General features: G+C 61.7%; 1 long non-coding RNA gene across 1 annotated transcript; it reads left to right on the top strand.

Annotated features, from left to right (window-relative positions):
- Positions 1–272: 272 nt before the first annotated feature.
- Positions 273–5,414, top strand: LOC128779077 (uncharacterized). Its single transcript, XR_008425009.1, has 3 exons — positions 273–365; positions 3,233–3,406; positions 4,909–5,414. It is a non-coding gene; the product is annotated as an uncharacterized LOC128779077 (long non-coding RNA).
- The last annotated feature ends 322 nt before the right edge of the window (positions 5,415–5,736 follow it).

The following is a 5,736-nucleotide window of genomic DNA, read 5'->3' as shown; positions in this document are numbered from 1 at the left end:
GGTCTGTCGACTCAGAGAAAGAGGCCGTGACCGTGAGATGAGCGGGCACCCAGGTCCTCGCGATCTCATCCCCGCCGGAACCGACCTGGCTGTCACCAGCACACAAGGGGTGATGTCAAGGCTGGGGCCCCGGAGGGAAGCCCAGGGAAACCATTCTGGATGCGCTTTGTCTCCTTTGTGCTTTTTCAGGGGCCCGGCCGCGTGCGTGTGTCATCTCTGAAAGGAAACCTGCATCTGTGGATTCCACGCATCTGTGGAACCCACACCCCCGGGCAGCAGCACACATTTGCCTGAAATCCCGGCAGGCGCTTCGGACGTGGGCAGATTCCTTCCTTCTGTTTTGTGTGTTTTCCAAAGTTCCTATAGTAAGTGGTATTACTTTTAAAGCAGAAATCGTGGTGGCGCCTGGGTGGCTCAGTCGGCTGATCGTCCGACTTCGGCTCACGGTTTGTGAGTTCGAGCCCCGCGTCGGGCTCTGTGCTGACAGCTCAGAGCCTGGAGCCTGCTTCGGATTCTGTGTCTTCCTCTCTCTCTGCCCCTCCCCTGCTCACGCTCTGTCTCTGTCTCTCTCTCAAACATAAACATTTTTTTTAAAAACCTGCCAAAATCTTTTTTAAAAATAAAAAAGCAAAAATCATTCAAGTATATTTTTTATTATTTTTAAATGTTTATTGGGGCGCCTGGGTGGCGCAGTCGGTTAAGCGTCCGACTTCAGCCAGGTCACGATATCGCGGTCCGTGAGTTCGAGCCCCGCGTCAGGCTCTGGGCTGATGGCTCGGAGCCTGGAGCCTGTTTCCGATTCTGTGTCTCCCTCTCTCTCTGCCCCTCCCCCGTTCATGCTCTGTCTCTCTCTGTCCCAAAAATAAAAAAAAAATAAATAAATAAAAAATAAATAAATAAATAAAACGTTAAATGTTTATTTATTTATTTTGAGAGGGGGGAGGATGAGTGGGGGAGGGGCAGAGAGAGAGAGAGAGAGAGAGATTGAGAATCTCAAGCAGGCTCCGCACTGTCAGCACAGAGCCAGACTCAGGGCTTGAACCCATGAACTGTGAGATCATAACCTGAGCCGAAATCAGGAGTTGGAGGCTTAGCCAACCGAGCCGCCCAGCGCCCCAGAAATCATTCCAACTTAAAAGCCAAAAACAAGTAAAGGCGGGTGGGAGGAAGGCCCCACTTAAGGACGCAGTGACCGGGAAGCCAACAGGCGAAGTGGCTCCCGGGGCACCTGCAGGGGTGGAATCTCGAGGGGAGACAGCTCGGCCCCACGGTGGGAGCGTCCCCCGGGGCCGGTTGACCGCACACACAGAGAGGAGCCTCTGCAAACAAGGGGTGAGGCTGCGAGCGTGGGGAGCCACCGCGGCCCTCTAGCAGGAGGCCAGGACAGCGGGTGCCCGCGTGGGGGGCACTGTGGCGTGAGCGGAGACGTCGGGGCGCCGCCAGCCCCTTCAGAGCCTCGGGGACACCGCGGCCCTGGGACAGAGGAAAGCAGCCCTGGGGCCAGCGAGCCTGGAGAGGCAGGCCAGGACACATGCTCCGTGCCCCCCGCACCGGATGCCGGGCCGCGCCCACGGCAGGGCTCCGGGAACGTGTGGGGGTGCACGCGGGCTCAGGGCAAGGGCCCAGGGGGCCTGCAGCCCGCGCTCCCACCCTCATCCGGGACCCCACACGGCCGGACCAAGGCTTCCCCTGTGAGCTCCAGCGCCCAGGTGGCCTGTTGGAGGAGGCACCGCGGGGCCGAGGGCGGAGAAACCGAGGATCGGGGAAAGACGGGGCAGGGACGTGCCGCCCGGAGGGCTGTCGAACGGCCATAAAGACCTTCCTTGGAAGGCAGTGAGGGCTCGGAGGGTCCCTGGGCTGGGACCCCCAGTAAAGGGCCTTGGGTGAGGGAAGCTGACGTTGGACATGACTCGGCACGGCCGAGGCCAGGCCAGGGCTCCCGTCAGGACATCAACAGTCCCTGGGAAAACCGGCCCCCGCGGCCCCCCCGGGGCCCCGTCCTGGGGCTCCCCAGCGCCCACCCAAGTCCTCACTGCGACCTCCCGGGGTAGCTCACACCAGCCAAGGAAGAAGGGGCAGGAGACCCCGAAGGCTCACCACGCCTGCTGAGGTCCTTCCCTCCGTCCCCTCCCCCGGGTGCGCCCACGGCCAGTGTGGTCCACTGGGGCGGGGGTGGGGGGGGACCCAGCCCTCAGCCCTTCCCCCACCTCTCCTGGCCGGCTGCAGGGCTGGCTTCTCCCTCGGCCGGGGAGATGGCGGCTACAGCTGCCACGTCCACGGCCAAGGAGTGAAGGGCTTCTGCCCTGCGTCCCCAGCAAGAGCCCCAGAACCACCGGTGGATCACGCACCTGTGTCCAAAGGGCAGGGCCTGAGCAGTGGACCCGACCCGCTTAAGCCAGCCTGGAGCTGGGAGCTGGCGAGGGGGGAGGGAAGGGGGCTTCCGTGGATTCCCAAACCTCCACGGGCCTGGCTAGCGGGGGGTGGGCACAGAGAATCTTCTGCGGGTGCCCCGGAACCGCAGGAGCCGACTCGGGAACCCTCGGACCCTCCGGGCTCCAAGTCCCGCTCCCCACTGACGAGGGTTCTGCAGACAGACGGACAGACAGATGGGGGTGGGGGAAGGGGGGACGGAGAGGAAGTGGGGGGGAGATTAGCGGGTGGAGCAGGTCTTGGGGCACATCCGGGACTGCAGCTTCTGCCCTTCTTGGAGGCCGACGTCAGGGGCCCGGGAGCCCGAAGGTGGAGGGCAGAGCCCAGAGACTCCCGTGGAGAGACCCCCGCCCCGCATGCCAGCCCCCCGCTTAGCCAGGCAGACACAGGCGATCGGGTGCGGCGAGGCCTGCCTGTCGCTCAGGGGGACCAAGGCCTGGGGTCGGGCAGCTCCTGGTTTTCCACCCCCATCCTGCAGGGGGGCCCTTGTCCAGTCCCTCATGGGACCCCGGTGTGCTCCCTACCTTGGGGCCTGGGGTGGGGGGGCGGGGTGAGGGCTGACAGGTGTCACCGCCTGGCTTTGTGGCTTCCTTCAGGAAGAAGCCTGTTTGGACCAGGAGCCCTGTGCTGCTCACAACCTCACAGAGGCTGGGGTGCACAGCGTGCCCCGGCCCAACCCTCTTGTGTCGTGTCCTTGGCCTCCCTCAATTTTCTCTGATTTTTATTGGTTTGAGCCTCTCACTCTCTTTCTGACTAAGTGGGACACCTGCGTCCTTAGCCTTCATTCTTTTCCCCTTGTAAGGCAGCACGGTGTCCTCTGAGCACCACTTTGCAGGGCCCTGCGTGCATGCTGTTCCACCCGCTGCAGACACGACGGCAGGGTGCTCACTGCAGTCCATTCCCAGTGGTTCCGGTTCCCATCAGACACTATTCTGTGACCCATGCATCCTTCGCAAGTTCACATTTTACTTCCCAGGTAAATTGAGATTTTAAAGGATTATTTTTATTATTTTAAATTACTAAGATTAATTTTTAGATCTTGTTTCGACTTTCCACTAATTGCATTAAGGACAGAAAACATAGTTTGTATGGTATCGATTCACCGACATTGGTTGGTTTCTTTCGTGTCCTGACGTGCATTATTTTTCATAAGCCTTCCGTGTACATTCGAGAATAACAGGAAAGGGGCGCCCGGGGGGCTCAGTGGGCTGAGGGTCTGACTCTCGATTTCGGCTCAGGCCACGATCTCGAGGTTCGTGAGATCAAGCCCCTCCTCAGGCTCTGTGCTGCCAGTGCGGAGCCTGCTTGGGTTCTCTCCCTCTCTCTGCCCCTCCCCAGCTCTCAAAAGAAATAAATAAACATTAAAGACAGAACGGGAACGTCCCTCGGAGTGCCTCGGTGGCCAGAGAGCAGGACGGATGTTCCCTCCCTTTTGTCAATACAGCTACAAAATCACGGACTCGACTTTCAGCTGCCCGGCGGCCGCTGCACAGCGCTCTCGACGGAGGACAGCTCCCCGTGGGTGGCCTGGGGCCGGGCCCTGTCTCAGCTCTGGTCTGATCCAGACTCGTCTTCGGCCTTGCCCCTCTCTCGGGGTCCCTCATGGGGGGTTTCTCCTTGTTCCCTGCACCTGTGCTCGCTCGGGACGGCTGTGCCTCCTGTCAGCGCAATTGTGCGGGAGGCGACTCCCACCCCATCCGCAGAGGCTCTGCCCCTGCCCCCACCGCACCGGCAGGAGCCGGCTCCCCCCTTGGGCTGGGTAGTGAGCCTTCCTGTGCAGCCTCGGGGTCATGCAGCGGGTGACTGGGGACCCTTACTCGTGGGGTGAAGCCCTGTGCTCACAAGGCCCTGGGGCCCCACGGCTGCCCGGCGGTCTAGCGGCTTATCTTGCTTCGCTTTTTGCCTGAGGAGTGGTTTTCAGGGGAGGCTGAGTGGGCCTCCTGCCCTCGCTGTCACACCTTGCTTCCCTGCCTCCTCGCGGCCAGCAGGGTGGGCTCACTGCCCAGCACGCGGGGTGTGCTCACGAGGTCCGGGCTCCGAACGTGCCAGCTCGGCAGCTCCCGTGTCTGATTTTGCTCTCCAGCACTGGGCCAGCGGAGGGACGGGGACGGGGGACAGACACGGGTCAGGCGGTGTGGGGCTTGGGCGTTGACCCGGGCCAGGCCCCGGGATTCCACAGCCAACGGGCCAGAGTCCTTATCCTCAGGGGCCCCTGGAGGCATGCGGGGGCCAGGCTGCCCCTCATCGCTGCTGGTGGGGTCTGGTGGGTGGCATCCTCAGGCTCCGTGCCGTGAGGGTGCAGGTCAGGTGTGGGAACGTCTGCCTGCCGTGTCCGGGCGCCTGGCCGTCCGCCCCAGAGGCCGGGCCGGTCTCTGGCCCCACACCCCTCCCTTGTAGACAAAGCTGTTTCCTAAAGCATCTGGGGATAATTCCTCGCTGTGCTCTAAACGGGGTTTCCAGAACCTTCTGGGCTTGCAGGTTGACTCCAAGGAGGACTTTCCTCAGACGTGTGACATTACAGCACAGAGTTCTCCTTCAGTGCCTCTGTGCAGCACGAGAAGACGCTCAGTGACCCCAGGGACCAGGCGGCCCTGGCAGACTCCATGGGGCAGAGGAGGCTCGGAATGGACCGGCCCCGAGGAGCCCCTCTTTGTCCATCGGCCTCGTTGAGGCTCCAGCCACGTGGCTCGGACGCACATGTGAGCCTAGGGGACCCCTCCAGCACAAGTACAGGTTACGATGAGACTCAGGAAAGCACTTGGGGGGGTCTCCGATACATCTGGCCCCCTCACAGGGTCACACTCTCCCTCTTCACTAGCCAGCGAAGGGTTCAAAAGGCAAGTCAATGATGTGGGGAGACTGGAATGTGGAGCTTGGGGTCTCAGGTTCACGGAGGAAAAAAGTGAAGTCCTGTGAAACTGTGTCCAAGGCACAAAGCTGTCTGGTCTCATTCATGAGTGAGTGGACGGATGGACGGATGGACGAGGAAGGGGGGAGTAGACGTACGGATGGATGAGGAGAAGGATGGCCGTCCCATCCCCACTGTTGGTGGCCCGCATCCAGTGGCCACAGTCGGCACGCTGTGTGTCGGGGAGCCCCTGCGAGTGGACGTTTCCGTGCGTCCACCTGTGACCCAAATTCCATGTCTCACGAGGGGTGGCGGCTCCCGGGGGCCCGGGACTCAGGAGCGGGTGCCTATGTAAGATTGGACGAGGCCGGCCTCCACGCCCGGGGGCCGAGGGGCACAAGTGCGGACAGGAACCACTCAGACTGGTCAGGCACCAAGGCAGGGACAGCAGACACCTG

Source organism: Panthera pardus, unplaced genomic scaffold (genome assembly GCF_024362965.1).
Source record: "Panthera pardus isolate Hobbes unplaced genomic scaffold, ASM2436296v1 HiC_scaffold_22, whole genome shotgun sequence".
In the NCBI taxonomy this organism is placed as follows: Eukaryota; Metazoa; Chordata; class Mammalia; order Carnivora; family Felidae; genus Panthera; species Panthera pardus.
The sequence above is the reverse complement of the archived record's forward strand: the minus strand, read 5'-3'. Positions and strand labels throughout refer to the sequence as shown.